This window comes from Phyllobates terribilis, unplaced genomic scaffold, assembly GCF_046119375.1.
Source record: "Phyllobates terribilis strain yellow unplaced genomic scaffold, ASM4611937v1 Scaffold_3__8_contigs__length_932513732, whole genome shotgun sequence".
NCBI lineage: Eukaryota > Metazoa > Chordata > Amphibia > Anura > Dendrobatidae > Phyllobates > Phyllobates terribilis.
Window position 1 is genome coordinate 72,825,275 of NW_027362763.1, and position 16,173 is coordinate 72,841,447.

The following is a 16,173-nucleotide window of genomic DNA, read 5'->3' on the forward strand; positions in this document are numbered from 1 at the left end:
GGCACTTCACTCCAACCACTCCCCTTGAGTGACAGGTCTCTCCCTTTGTGTATATAGAGATATCTGTTAGTCATTGTCAGCGGGTGGGGAAATGCCGCCAGGGAACCGTCTTTCTGACTAGTCACCCATGCAGCTTGTTCCCGGTGGCTTGTAAAGTAGGTTTTTCTCTGAAATGCCACAGTGCTTCAGAGGCAAATATACATGGCTGAATTCATACAGCCGGTGCCTGATGCATGCTGCCCAAGGATCAGGTGGCATGTATGAGCTGTCAGGTTCCCTTTAACCATCCTTGCTTTATATCTGATGACATAAGCCAAATTAGACTATTTTCCAAGAGCAAGAGACTGATGTTTTATGGTTTTGCCTCTAATTAGATATCAGTGAGAGATGAGCAGATCATTTCATATTTGAATTAGCAACAAACTCAATTAGCAACGTGTACTCCAAATGCCCTGAAAATATGTGTGTAACACTCTGAGGATTTCTAGGACTGCATCCAACTACTTTCAAGCTGTTTAATGCAAACATAGCTCTAATAATATAAAAATTACATCATCATATGTACAGTGGTGGCCAAAAGTATTGGCACCCCTGCAATTCTATCTGATAATACTCAGTTTCTTCCTGAAAATGATTGCAATCACAAATTCTTTGGTATTATTATCTTCATTTCATTTGCTTGCAAGGAAAAAACACAAAAGAGAATGAAGCAAAAATCAAATCATTGATCATTTCACACAAAACTCCAAAAATGGGCCTGACATAAATATTGGCACCCTCAGCCTAATAGTTGGTTGCACAACCTTTAGCCAAAATAACTGCGAACAACCGCTTCCGGTAACCATCAATGAGTTTCTTACAATGCTCTGCTGGAATTGTAGACCATTCTTCTTTGGAAAACTGCTCCAGGTCCTGATATTTGAAGGGTGCCTTCTCCATACTGCCATTTTGAGATCTCTCCACAGGTGTTCTATGGGATTCATTGCTGGCCACCTTAGAAGTCTCCAGTGCGTTCTCTCAAACCATTTTATAGTGCTTTTGGAAGTGTGTTTTGGGTCATTGTCCTGCTGGAAGACCGATGACCTCTGAGGGAGACCCAGCTTTCTCACACTGGGCCCTACATTATGCTGCAAAATTTGTTGGTAGTTTTCAGACTTCATAATGCCATGCACACGGTCAAGCAGTCCAGTGCCAGAGGCAGCAAAGCAACCCCAAAACATCAGGGAATCTCCGCCATGTTTGACTGTAGGGACCATGTTCTTTTCTTTGAATGCCTCTTTTTTTTCCTGTACACTCTATGTTGATGCTTTTTGCCAAAAAGCTGTACTTTTTTCTCATCTGACCAGAGAACATTCTTCCAAAACGTTTTAGGCTTTCTCAGGTAAGTTTTGGCAAACTCCAGCCTGGCTTTTTTTATGTCTGGGGGTAAGAAGTGGGGTCTTCCTGGGTATCCTACCATACAGTCCCTTTTCATTCAGACGTCGACGGATAGTATGGGTTGACACTGTTGTACCCTCGGACTACAGGGCAGCTTGAACTTGTTTGGATGTTAGTCGAGGTTCTTTATCCACCATCCGCACAATCTTGCGTTGAAATCTCTCGTCAATTTTTATTTTCTCCTTACTTCTATGGTTAAACTGTGAGGTGTGATGTTTCTTCTTTATACAGATTCACCAAAAAATAGCTATAGGATTTTTTGGTTTTAAACAATGGAAGGTGCCATGAAAAAAAAAATAAGTTTTGAATAATTGAAAAAATGAAAAGTATGTTTTTATTTTTTTTAATATTATAATTTGTTTTTTTAATGGAGTAAAATATGAAAAATAATTTAAAAAGCTTGATATTTTCTGCTTTTAAACACTTGGTGGAGAAAATGCTGAAATTTTCCACGAAAACCTAGTGTACAACTAGCTCGCAATAGGACTGCAGTAAAAGTGGATGGGATCTGCTCATATGTGTGTGACGTCACTCCTCTCCTCCTCTTCTGGGCGTTTGCAAAAGGATATGGGAGGATGAAGTTTAGGATCACAGTGTGGAGCCATTTTCTTGGGGACTGCAAAGTGATGTTGAGGAGCTGTGATAACACCTATTCTGAATGGCGGTTGCTGTGGATCCTGTGAATTTGTTCACTTTACAAGAATAGAATATCCCATCTGCATAAATATTTAATATAGGGCTGGTCTTCTCCTGTCATCACTTATACCTGAGCATTGTGCATTAAATTCCTGAATAATGGATAGTGTTATTATATTATCACAAACAAACTGTGCAAAGTATAGTACAAGAGATGCATTGATTTACAATATAGGTGATGTGGGCGAGAGGAAACAACACTTCTGTTCTGGTTCCTCGTGTTCCAGTGATAGGGTGTAGCCCGTGTCACAGGAGACATCTCATATATCTCCATGGATTAAGTCTTATCTCAGGTCTCTTCCCACAGAGCAGAGTCCTTATTTTAGGTAGCTGCAGGGGTAGCCGTGATCAGCAGCCTGAATTATATTACTGAGGTTGCTTTCAGATTGCATTCTGTATCTCCGTGGAAGCATACGACCGAAATATCCCCCTAAAATGGGGTCCGGACGTATGCACCAAAGGGGCCATAGACTGTAATGATGCAGAAAGATCGAACATGCGCTGTAATGTGCATCATTTTAGGAAATATACGCCTATTGAAGGAGGACTCTCAGATGCAGTCTACCACGTTTGAGTGTCCACCTCCAGCAGGTATATACTCCCGAAAATGATGCACCTCAGAGCGCATGTTCGATCTTTCTGCATCATTACAATCTATGGCCCCATCGGCACATATGTCCGGACCCCATTTTGTGGGGGTATTTCAGACGTATGCCCCTACGGGGACACAGAGCACAATGTGGAAGCACCCTAATTCCAGGCTGCTGATCACCGCTCACCACCGCAGATACTCACCTCATCCCGGACCTCTGCTCCTGTCACTGATCACGTTGAGCACTGTGGGACGTGACAGAGGAAAAATGGAGCTGGCAGCTACATTGCAGGTTTTCAAGAATTTGGCACACAGCTGTGACCTGGACAGCCCAGGGGGTGTGAACAGGTCACTGTAGGAGGCAGCCATAGTGTAAGAGATGCGGTTGGACAGCGACCACAGACTCCTATGTACAGGGGCTGCCATAGTTGAAGTGTGTGTAAATGTTTTTACACACCAGCAAATTCAATTGGCTGAATAAAAAAAATAATAAATAAAAAACTGTTAAACGAGTACACTTAATATTGTATGAAAACGAAATTGACTATATAATCAATAATTATTAATACAAAATTTTAAATTATGACACATTTCCTTTAACCAGGCTATGATAGTCCCTCCTCATTGATTGTGTGGCCTCATGTGATGTGAGAGCTGCATGTCATTATGGGGAAACCCACCTTGGTGCATCTGTGGTCATGTGAGCCTTTTTGGCAATGCAAATTCCCAGTTGAATGAATGGCAGGCCATTGATGTGAGTTTTGGGAAGTCATGTTTCTCCTTGTGAAGGCCAACAATCTTATAGGATAAGCAATGGTCCCTCGACAAACGATAATGCAAATTATCTCTGCAATTGTCCCCTATTAGAGATTGATGGGGATCTCTAAAAGGTAAAATTTTGCCCCTTTAGACTCACATCAAAGACTTTTCACCAAACCTTGCTCTGTACTGAAAGGGGGCTAGAATCAAGCAGGTGATGGTATTTTTTGGTGGAGACTCTGGTTTAGCTTTAGTGATGAGCGAGTTATGTTCTGTTAACCCTCTCGGCGAGTATCTTCAGCGTGCTCGGTGTTATGGAGTGATTCCAACATGAGCATGATTTGTGACTGTTTGACAGCTTTAATACATGTGACGAATGCCTAAGAAACAGTATTAAAGCTGTCAAACAGTCGCAAATCATGCGCACGGGAGTGATTCAAACATAACACCGAGCACGCTGAAGATATTCAGAAAACACCCGAGCATGCTCGTAAATCTCGAGTAATGAGCATGCTCGCTCATCACTATTTAGCTTAAATCCTTAGTGATATTGCAAGACTTACTAAAGGATTGAACATTGACTTATGGCGCAGCTATTTTTCTTTCCTCTAATTTTTAAACCTTTTTTCCCAGGGGAGGCATCCGTATTTCACCAGTGGACATAGTAAGTATGTGGTAGTCACCCAGCTGCCGTTACTGTTCCCTGGCTTTCTGAGCCAGAAGGCAGAGAATCTATGTTGCTGCAGGTATGAAGCCCAGGAGGTGTGGAGATACGGGGCACAGGAGGTGTGAAGGTATGGGGCACAGGAGGTGTGAAGGTACGGGGCACAGGAGGTGTGAAGGTACGGGGCACAGGAGGTGAGAAGGTACGAGACCCAGGAGGTGAGAGGGTACGAGGCCCAGGAGGTGAGAAGGTATGAGGTCCAGGAGGTGTGAAGGTACAAGGGGCAAAGGTACGAGGCCCAGGAGGTGAGAAGGTTACAGGCCCAGGAGGTGTTGAGGTACGAGGCCAAGGAGTTGTGAAGGTACAAGGTGTGGAGGTATGGGTTACAGGTGGTATGGAGGTACGGGGCCCAGGAGGTGTGGAGGTAAGGGGCCCAGGAGGTAAGAAGGTACAAGGCCCAGGAGGTGTTGAGGTACGAGGCCCAGGGGGTGTGAAGGTACAAGGTGTGGAGGTACGGGGTACAGGTGGTGTGGAGGTACGGGGCCCACCTCAGCTAAACCATTATTTTATGTCAACTAGTGGTCTCAAAAATGGATGACATTATCCTCTGAGACTTCCAAAGGTAAAGACATTGACCCCATTTGTCACTATGCTCTGATACCCAAAAAAAGAAAAAAATAGCACATATTCATCTCAAGTAGTCATTTTTTTAAAGATAATGTATTATTCTGGCCCAAAGACTTAGGTTCCCCCCCGAATGGTTAAGTGGTTGTCTAATAAATATTTAGCAAGAGGAGAGTTAGACCATTTGACAATAGTTGGACACACTATTGTTATAAGGAATATCATAAAGGCACAAATACATACGTGAAAGAGATGAGATTTCAGTTGCTTAGTCCAGCTGTCGGTAACAAAAGTCAGGCAGATTCCAGTATTCAGTATCAGATAACGTGTGCTTTTGCAGTGTACCTTGATTCCTTTGAATAGGGTTTAGATGCAATATCAGATGTGGTCCATATATTGGAATAGTGCAGCCTCAAACATGCCCTTGAATATAATTTGTTGATATGAAAATATTTGTGCCCACGCAGCACTAATCCTCAGGAGTTCCCTTAGATGAAACAATATTTTCTCAAGGTGTTTTCTATTCTTGGGTTTTTCTTCTTCTGCAGACTTGGTTTTCTTACAATTGATATGTCTGACACAATATAATACCAGTAAGCCAAACTAAACAAGTGAGTCTTATTAGAGTAAACATACAGGAGCCGCACAGAATGTGAAGTGCAGTACCGTGCAAAGCACAGGATTACCTGAAGGGAACATCTCATGTATCTTCTACTAGCAATGTCCAAGAAACAATGCACTCTTGAAGGGATAGTGAAGAGATAGGTTTGGTTGTCAATATTAAAGAGGATTATGGGATTCTAAAAAAATAAAAAATAAAACTTAAAGTGAAATTTCAAATTTTGAACAAATTGTGCAAGGAACTTTATTGGTCTCAATTTTTCACTTATAGCAGTCCAATTTCCTATGACTCCACTCAGCAAACCATGGCCATGTAGGTGACCAATCTCAACCAGTAGTAGCCTGGGCAAGTTTGGTCACCGATGTGAATAGTGATTTACTGAGTGGAGTCCTAGAAAATCAGGGGTAGTGCAGATCACCGATGCGTCAAGGACAAGACCAGGAAGCAAGGACCAGGTGAACATAGAAAAGGGAAGTGCAGAGGATTAATATTGGTTAATAAGTCAAATCCAAACATAGTACAAATTTTTACATATATATATATATATATATATATGACGCACCCCCTGGGCCATATTCTTTAGGGGAATACCCGGAGCCGGATCAGATGGGAGTTGTAGTCTTCCGAGTGGCTGTGACCCGGTCCGTGCCCAGGGTGTCAAACTCAGTTGTATGTGGCAGTCCTACAGATGTTATAAGTTCTTTATTGTCGACTACGCCACCCGTTGTGTTGCGGTCACTATGGCCGCCGCTGCAGCAGGGTCCGCTGAGGCTGATGGTGTAGGTGCAGCTTGTGATGGTATAACCCCCAACGGGTGGGGTATAGCCTCAGGGGGATCAGGTGCAGAGGATGGGAGTTGTGGTGATGCAGTGTAGACGGCAATCAGAGACAGAGTCGGGTTATGCAGTTTAGGATGTTTACTCACTGCTGATGTTCCGGTCACTCCAGCTTCGAGTGACCTCCCGAGCCGTGCTGCGTCCACCAGGTTCTGGATCCAGCCAACTCCCAAATAAGTCCGGAGCGTGACCCTGAGCTCTCCTTCTGTCCTTTCTCTGGCCGTCCCCACTATTGATCCACCCAGGTCCAGCTCCCTCGGGCCTTCTGTGGGGAGACCCTTGGCCTGGGGTTCCCTGACCCTCCTCGTGGTATGCCTTCGTGGTGGATGTGGTGGGTGACCGTGACAAACGCTGCCCACGGTCTCCGGTCTCTGGCTGGGGAGTGTTTTTGCCCCCACCAGCTTGGGTTCCGGTACCCTGTGCCGACTCTTCACCCGGGGATTTAAGTTGGGTTCTTGGAGTCCTTTTCTTCTGGTTCCCCCTCTGGGTCTCTCTCTCTCCTCTCTCACTCTGGGTCTCTCTTCTCCTCCGCTCGCTGACTTTCTCTCTGCAACTGACCCTGTTCTTAGTTGGTGCCCACCTTATATACACCCTCTATGTGTGAGCTCAGGTGACCAGCACCCAATGAGCTCCTATCTTTACCCAGGCTGCTCCCCCTATCTGCCCCTACACTACTTGGGATGTTCCACCCCCCTCCCACTCCAGCCAGGAACAGACTCGGTCGTACCTGCACATTTCTAAGTGGGAGTACCGTCGGCCTGTTCCTCGGAAATGGGATGTATGTAGTGCATGCAGCCTACCGAGCTCAGATCCACACTCCATCCTTACCCGGGAGTGGAATATCACACCTCTGGGTTGAGGTGCAATACCCCTGTAGCAGCCGAATCCTCAGGGTGCTACATTCCCCCCTGGTAAATCACAGCACGTCCTCGGGCTGTAAGACATAAACACCAAAACATACAAAATTTTTTTATAAACAACATAAAACATATAAAACAACATATCTTAGCAGATAAAACATTCTTCCTTATAAAACATTCTCGTCGCCTCTGGCTCCTCCTCCGGTCACTGTGCAACGTGTGACCGGGTAAAGTGCGACAGTCTCTCTAGAAAACTGGTTTTCCTATAAAACCGGTAGGGGGCGCTTTAGGACGCGCAACTATATACAGGGATATGGCCGCTCTCAGTCCTCGGCCAGGTATGGAAGGAAAGGGAATGGCTGCTCACAGTCCTCAGCCTGTGGGATTAAGGGTAAACGGGTAAACAGTTCACTCAGCTGGTCCCAACGGGGAGTATATTTGCAGTAACAGTTTCTTTATACCCCGATCGGGTAACTATTTACAGCACCTGCTTCGCTGTACTTAACGACGGATTCCTCCTGCTCTTTCTTTATTGTTACCTTTGGCTCTAGTTTCAGACCCGTCCGGGTCCTCTTGCTCTTCCTCCTCACACCGCAGCTCTTCCTCCGTCAGGCGATGCACATGGAGGGCGTAGGGACCTTTGGCACACTTGTGCCGGGTGAAGGTGACCTCGTCCCCGATGTAAAGGTCACGACCTCTGTGTCCCTCCGGTAGGTGGGACTCAACGTCTCTCCTGGTTACGAAGACGTCGCCTACGGTGTGGTGGTCTCGGATGAAGCCCCACCCATGCTGCATGTTAAACTTTATCACAGTCCCGGTGGAAGGGGGACCATGAGCTGCACGGGGGTCCCTCCTGGTTCGGCTCTTCTGCTCGGCGCTCCTTATTTGGGCCTGTTGTTCCCGGACCCGCCTCTCTCTCCGCTCCCTCGCAAACTCCTCGAGCTGCTGTCGGCAGCACGCAGCACGCTCCGCTGCAGCTGCCCTGGTTTCTTGAGTGAACCCCATTAGGTCTTCTCCGGTGGGGTCCCACTCAAATTGGGTCTCTTCAAGCGGGGGCGAGATCCTTATCACGGGCTTCGGAGCCGGAATCAGGGGTGCACACATGGCCCCAACTCTCCTCTGGTGCTCCAGTTCATAATATTTCTGGGGCCAGATGAAAGGCTGCCCGTCCGGCCACGTGTGCTGGGCAAACAAGTACACTCCCAGACGCGGCACCCTTGGTTTTACGGGTGCGGGCGCGGTGGTGGTGGCGCCCGGGTTGCCCAGGCCTTGCGGCCAGGCCTGGGGCACCTGGAAGGTGAAGGGCACCGTTAGGACGGCGGCGCCCTGGGCTACCTGGCCTTGCGGCCAGGCCGGAGGCTCCGCGGAGGTAGGGGGCGCTGTTGGTGATGCGACGCCCGGGAATTCTAGGCCCTGCGACCAGGCTGGTGTTACTTCCTGTTTGGTCACGCTCAGGGTCGAGGCGTGTGACGTCACAGGGGTCGCGGCTCCCGTTTGAGGCCTAGTCTGCGGCGGTGACGTTGCAGCGACGGGCACGGCAGGATAGACTTCGGGCTCTGCGACGGGGAGCTGGGGCAGGTACGCGGTTTCCCGGTTTGGGGTAGAGACGTCCCCTTTACCTGCCTCCTTTCGTTCGGCTCCCTTCTCGGCGCCGTCTCCGGCCTTCAGTCCTCCTGCGCCATCCTCAGAGGCGGTCTGTCTCCTCGTCTCGGGTGGCGTGCTCCGCTGACGGGTTCTTGTCTGCTGGGCCATCTCTCGGCTCCACTCCGCTAACGTCTCTCGCTGCACCCGGGCCATCCTCCGTGCGAGGCCCTCCAGCGCAGTCTGTGCACACTCCCGGTCTCGGGGGAGCTGTGCGAGGACCTCCACTAGGCCTAGTGGGGTCGTGGTTTCCAGCAGGCTCCTGACCAACGGGTCGGTGCTGCTCTGCTCTCCTTCTAGCAGGCTCCTGGCCAGCGGGCCGGTGCTGCTCTGCTCTCTGGCCATCTCCGGGTGAGCTTCTCTGCTACTCCTCTCCAGGCTTCTTGCCTCCGGGTGCGCTCGCTCCAGACTGCTCCAAGCGGCACCCATCTTTGCTCTCTCCTTTCGTCTCCTCCCCCTTCGAGGGCGGTCCCGGGGCCACTTGGTGATTGTCAGCTCCAGGGGCGGTTCTTTCACGCTGACAGACACCTCTAGCATCACAGTCTCTATTGGTGGGGGCGGTTTCCACTTTTGGCGCCATTTTCGGTCCTGGCCCACGATGGGAGGTGGCCTCTCGCCACCCTCTGGCACGCCCATAATGGCGTCCGCTCTTCCAAGGCGGGAAACCTTTGGAAATGGCGGGAATCGTCTCCCAGTGGCGGGAAACTCTGCAGATGGCGGGAAAAAGCTGTTAATGGCGGACAACCGGCGGGAATCGACTGGTGATGGGGTCCGATGGCGGGGACCCTCCGGAACCGGCAGGAGACTTCTTTTTGAGGTAAACTCGTTCTTTTCTTCAGGCACGCAGTACCCGGGTGTTGCGGGCACGCTATCCTGCCGACTACGCCAAAGTTGACGCACCCCCTGGGCCATATTCTTTAGGGGAATACCCGGAGCCGGATCAGATGGGAGTTGTAGTCTTCCGAGTGGCTGTGACCCGGTCCGTGCCCAGGGTGTCAAACTCAGTTGTATGTGGCAGTCCTACAGATGTTATAAGTTCTTTATTGTCGACTACGCCACCCGTTGTGTTGCGGTCACTATGGCCGCCGCTGCAGCAGGGTCCGCTGAGGCTGATGGTGTAGGTGCAGCTTGTGATGGTATAACCCCCAACGGGTGGGGTATAGCCTCAGGGGGATCAGGTGCAGAGGATGGGAGTTGTGGTGATGCAGTGTAGACGGCAATCAGAGACAGAGTCGGGTTATGCAGTTTAGGATGTTTACTCACTGCTGATGTTCCGGTCACTCCAGCTTCGAGTGACCTCCCGAGCCGTGCTGCGTCCACCAGGTTCTGGATCCAGCCAACTCCCAAATAAGTCCGGAGCGTGACCCTGAGCTCTCCTTCTGTCCTTTCTCTGGCCGTCCCCACTATTGATCCACCCAGGTCCAGCTCCCTCGGGCCTTCTGTGGGGAGACCCTTGGCCTGGGGTTCCCTGACCCTCCTCGTGGTATGCCTTCGTGGTGGATGTGGTGGGTGACCGTGACAAACGCTGCCCACGGTCTCCGGTCTCTGGCTGGGGAGTGTTTTTGCCCCCACCAGCTTGGGTTCCGGTACCCTGTGCCGACTCTTCACCCGGGGATTTAAGTTGGGTTCTTGGAGTCCTTTTCTTCTGGTTCCCCCTCTGGGTCTCTCTCTCTCCTCTCTCACTCTGGGTCTCTCTTCTCCTCCGCTCGCTGACTTTCTCTCTGCAACTGACCCTGTTCTTAGTTGGTGCCCACCTTATATACACCCTCTATGTGTGAGCTCAGGTGACCAGCACCCAATGAGCTCCTATCTTTACCCAGGCTGCTCCCCCTATCTGCCCCTACACTACTTGGGATGTTCCACCCCCCTCCCACTCCAGCCAGGAACAGACTCGGTCGTACCTGCACATTTCTAAGTGGGAGTACCGTCGGCCTGTTCCTCGGAAATGGGATGTATGTAGTGCATGCAGCCTACCGAGCTCAGATCCACACTCCATCCTTACCCGGGAGTGGAATATCACACCTCTGGGTTGAGGTGCAATACCCCTGTAGCAGCCGAATCCTCAGGGTGCTACATATATATATATATATATATATATATATATATATATATATATATAGTCACTAGTGTTGAGCATTCCGATACTGAAATATCGGGTATCGGCCGATATTCGCGGTATCGGAATTCCGATACTTAATTCCGATACTTTTGCAATATCGTATACCGGAATCGGAAGTTCCCATAATGCAATGAGCCATTTTCATTTTATTCAGCCAATGAGGATCCTAAGAAGTGTGGGCACATCCTGTTAGGCATGTAGGCATCTTAACTAATGGCATGGCTGTGATTGGCTGCTGAAATGATGTCATGATGCACTTTAAAAGCCGCCGCCGCCATTTTGAGCTCACTCTGCTGTGAATTCAGTTAGGGATAGGATGCTGTTGTTCTGAGGGACAGTTTAAGCTACCTATTTGGTCTATTCTGCTTTACCCAAGCTACTTTATAAATCGCTGTGCCTTGCAGTGCTAGTGCACAGTTCTCTGAGCTGTTCACCGCTTTCTGCAAGGTCTCTGTGTGTGAGTGCAGCTCACCCTGTAGTGTGTGCTTCAGCCACATCTGGTTATAGTGCACTCAGTGTGTGTCACTGCCTCATACATTGTCCTTTTTTGCCAATTCATAATTTTTCCTGATATCTCCTATTAGTGTGGTGGTTCCATCCGTATTCAGCTAAATTTGTTCCAAACACACTATATAGGAGTAGATAGAGAAATTTTTTTGGTCTTGCAGCGCTAGTGCACAGTGCTCTGCATCTGTACTGTTCACCGCTGTCTGCAAGGTCTGGTGTGTGAGTGCAGCTCACCCTGTAGTGTGTGCTTCAACCACGTCTGGTTGTAGTGCACTCAGTGTGTGTCACTGCCTCATACATTGTCCTTTTTTGCCAATTCATAACTTTTCCTGATTTCTCCTATTAGTGTGGTGGTTCCATCCGTATTCAGCTAAATTGGTTCCAAACACACTATATGGGAGTAGTTAGAGGAGCCTTTCTGCAGCATTGGGCCCTGCAGCCCCAGCCAGATTAGTATTAGCCTATTTTTTGCAGCCTCATCTATTGCATTGTAGGTTACCTTCCTACATTGTAATAGCTACAAAAAGTTTGTGATACTATCGTTATTACATCTTTAGGAACATCCAATGTCTTTTTGTGACAAAAAAAACCTAAATAAAGTTCACCAAACACTCCACTTTACAGTTGTGTAGGCCACATTAGCTCATATTAAAGTCTAGTCCACACTTTATAAAATTAGTGTTTCTTATACCTGTTAGCAGCTGTTCAGGAATAAGCACACTAAGCCCTTAGTACTTTTCTGCCTATCTTCATCAGTCTACCAAGATGAAGAAGGCAGGGAGTAAGGCATGTGGTCGTGGGCGTTGGCGTGGGCGTGGAGTTTCTGCAGGGAGAGGACGTGAGGATTCTGTGCCTGCAGGGAGAGGACGTGGGGATTCTGTGCCTGCTGCGGGCACCAGTGACTCAGCATTCCCCAGTTTTACCAGGGAACAGTCCTTTATGCGCAGCTTTGTAGGAGCTAGCCGTACCCCACTGCTGCGGGAGGACCAAATTGAATTCCTTGTCGGATGGATGGCAGCTAACGCATCGACTTCAATTAGTTCCAGATCCTCTAAGGTCCTGAGCACTGAAGAGCACCCATCTGTCTCGTCACCACCTGCCAAATTGCCCAGGCAGTCAGAGAGCCCTGGACAGGAGCCATCTCTACTTCTGTTCTCTGAATCTCTTGGCTTGGAAAGAGGGGGCCAGCCAAGCAGAATTCGAGAATTTGAAGAAGAGGTAGTATGCAGTGATGCGCAACCGTTTTGTCTCTCTGAATCTGAAGAGGCGGGTGGGCCAGTGCCTATGGTCAGCAGCACACCTCAGTACGCATCTGATGATGAGACTCAGGTGCCACTTTCTGGTGCGTACTGTGCTGTCGAGACTACCCAGGAGAAGCAGTTGTTTGAAGAGGGTGGTGTAGATGATGAGGTCCTTGACCCATCATGGCGTGAGGGACAGGAAGGTGGTGGGAGCAGCTCTGAGGAAGAGATTCCCCGAACGGCCCAAAAAGGAGGGAGAGGGAGGGGGCAGACTTGGTTGCCTGTAGCCTCCACTTCGGCACCCATTAGGAGCATGGCTCTTCCAAAATCCAAAGCGGGCGCTCCCAAGACTTGCAGTGTCTGGTCCTTTTTTGACACAGTTGCAGATGACATTTGCTTTGTCAAATGCAAGCTGTGTAATCAGAAGGTGAAAAGAGGGAAAAGTGTCAGCAACCTCAATACCACAAATATGTGGAAACATGTGCGGACCAAGCACGTGGTGGAGTTACAAAAACACACTGAAGACCTAGGCCAACCTACAGCGCCACCTACCACCTCTTCAGCTCGTGTTGTAGCCTCTTCCTCCAGCTCACACACAGCTGGTTCGGCTTCCTCACAGGATCGCCATGGAAGAATCTCTGGCACTGTTGTACAGAGACACAGTGTAATTCCACCCACAGCACCACTTTCCCAGTCATCCTCACACTCCCAGGCCAGTCTACAGCCATCGTTAGCACAGGCATGGGAGAAAAGGCGCCCATACTCGGCAAACCACCCCCGAGCACAGGCTCTGAATGCTGGCATTGCTAAACTACTGGCTCTTGAAATGCTATCATTCAGGCTGGTGGAGACTGACACATTCCGTAACTTTATGGCATTGGCAGTCCCACAATACAACGTGCCCAGCCGATTTTATTTCAGCAGGCAAGCCGTCCCTGCCCTGCAACATCATGTGGAGGGAAAAATTAAACATGCGCTACAAAACGCCGTCAGTAGCAAGGTCCACCTGACCACCGATGCGTGGACCAGTAAGCATGGACAGGGACGATACCTTTCCCTCACTGCCCATTGGGTAAATGTTGTGGAGCCGGGTACAGATCTTGAGAGTGGCGCTGTACGTGTTCTGCCAACTCCAAGGATTGCAGGAATCCAGTCTGTACACATTGACTCCTCCTCATACTCCAGTTCCTCTGAATCAGCGCTGCAGGAGCCGTCACGGTCTACCTCCACATCGACCCGTGAACGGTTACCTGTTATGGTGACCAATATGAGCACAGCCGTGGCCAAACGTCAACAGGCCGTATTAAAATTAATTTCTTTGGGGAATCGAAGCCACACAGCGCAGAAGCTCTGGAATGCCATCAAGCAGCAGAGCGACGTGTGGTTTGTGCCAGCGAATCTCCAGCCAGGCATGGTAGTGTGTGACAATGGCCGAAATCTGGTGGCAGCTCTGGGCCTAGGCAACCTCACTCACATCCCATGTCTGGCACATGTGCTCAACTTGATCGTGCAGAGTTTTTTGAGGGACTATCCGGATCTTGATGCACTGCTTCACAAGGTCCGCATAGAGTGCGCTCACTTGCGGCGTTCCAGCAATGCAAGATCACGCATTGCAGCTCTGCAGCGCCGATTACGTCTTCCGGAACATCGCATCATATGTGACCTACCCACCAGGTGGAATTCAACGTTAAATATGTTGGAGAGGTTGTGTGAGCAGCAGGCAGCAGTAATGGAGTACCAGCTGCAGCAGCGTGCCTTCGATTATTCCACGCGGATGTCGAGTGCAGATGATGAACTAGTCAGCATGACTATCCCCCTTATCTGCCTGCTTGAAAAAACACTGCAAGCACTAAGGGACAAGGTTTTGGAAGAGGTGGAGGATGAGGAGTCACAAATGCCATCTGCTTCTCTACAGTCTGCGCAACGTGGTTCCTCACAAAGGCCTAGGCAGGGGACACTTTGTGAGGAGGATGAGGAGGAGTCAATGGATGAGGAAGACATCTGTCCAGAGGAGGGAGGTACACAATGCTCTAGTAGTCAGTATCTAGAGCGAGGGTGGGGTGATGCAGAGCAGGCAGAGATCACGCCTCAAGCAGGGGACAGCGTTTCTTGGCCAGTTGGCAGTCTGCAGCACATGGTTGATTTCATGCTGCAGTGCCTGAGAAACGACCGCCGCATTGCCCACATTCTCAACACGGCTGATTATTGGGTGTCCACCCTCCTAGATCCTCACTACCGGGACAACTTACAAAGCCTCATAACACCGTTGAACCGGGAGCGTAAAATGCGGGAGTACCAAGACGCACTGGTGCATTCCATCATGTTCTTCATTCCAACCGAGAGCAGTGCTGCTAGTGCTTTACAAAGCAGCTCAGTGCGTCGAGGCAGTGGAGGAAGCTCTGCACAAAGAGGGAGCAGAAGCAGCGCCTCAGCACAAGGCAAGACCAGTATGGCCGAAATGTGGCAAAATTTTGTGTCCCCCCGCCACAAATGTCTACACCATCACAGACGGCTCCAGTCGGCAGGAGGCAACGTTTCCGTCAGATGGTGACAGACTACATGTCTTGCCCTCTTAGTGTACTCCCAGACGGCTCTTCTCCCTTCAAGTTTTGGGTCTGCAAGCTAGATACATGGCCAGAGCTAAGTCAGTATGCATTGGAGGTGCTAGCTTGCCCTGCTGCTAGTGTATTATCGGAACGCGTCTTTAGTGCCGCAGGTGGTGTACTAACAGACGGTCGCAAGCGACTATCCTCCGATAACGTTGACCGGCTTACTTTTCTCAAAATGAACAAGGCCTGGATCTCTCATGAATTTGCCAGTCCTCTTCCAGAATAAATAATTGTTGGCAAAAGTATCCAGGTCTCCTGTTCTGTTCATGTTTCTACCACCTGTACTGTAATCCCTGAGCTCCAACACCGCCAGTTGGCGCTCGGAAGTGCCGTCTGCACAGTCAACACTTGCTGCCGTGTCATTGGGGTTCAGTAACGTCAGCTGTTCCCCGGCTGTGCGGACGGCAATTTCTCCTGCTCTGTCCACATTCTCACTACTACAGATTTTAAAGTTGCTCCAATTACACCTCTGGCTCCTCTGTTTTCAGTATTATCCCTGAGCTCCAACACCGCCAGTTGGCGCTCGGGAGTGCCGTCTGCACAGTCAACACTTGCTGCCATGTCATTGGGGTTCAGTAACGTCAGCTGTTCCCCTGCTGTGCGGACGGCAATTTCTCCTGCTCTGTCCACATTCTCACTACTACTGATTTTAAAGTTGCTCCAATTACACCTCTGGCTCCTCTGTTTTCAGTATTATCCCTGAGCTCCAACACCGCCAGTTGGCGCACGGAAGTGCCGTCTGCACAGTCAACACTTGCTGCCGTGTTATTGGGGTTCAGTAACGTCAGCTGTTCCCCTGCTGTGCGGACGGCACTTTCTCCTGCTCTGTCCACATCCACTGTACTACTGATTTAAAACCTCCTCCAAATACACCTCTGGCTCCTCTGTTTTCAGTATTATCCCTGAGCTCCAACACCGCCAGTTGGCGCTCGGAAGTGCCGTCTGCACAGTCAACACTTGCTGCCG

The 16,173-nt window shown here is 49.5% G+C and overlaps 1 protein-coding gene across 1 annotated transcript in view; it reads right to left on the bottom strand.

The window, feature by feature from the left end:
* The window catches only part of LOC141257939 (cysteine-rich venom protein-like), a 72,940-nt gene extending 67,600 nt beyond the window's left edge, over positions 1 to 5,340 (bottom strand). Inside the window, exon 1 of the mRNA XM_073672941.1 lies at positions 5,016 to 5,340. The gene's annotated coding sequence lies outside the window, so the exon portion shown is untranslated. The remainder of the gene's footprint in view (positions 1 to 5,015) is intronic.
* Positions 5,341 to 16,173: the final 10,833 nt, after the last annotated feature.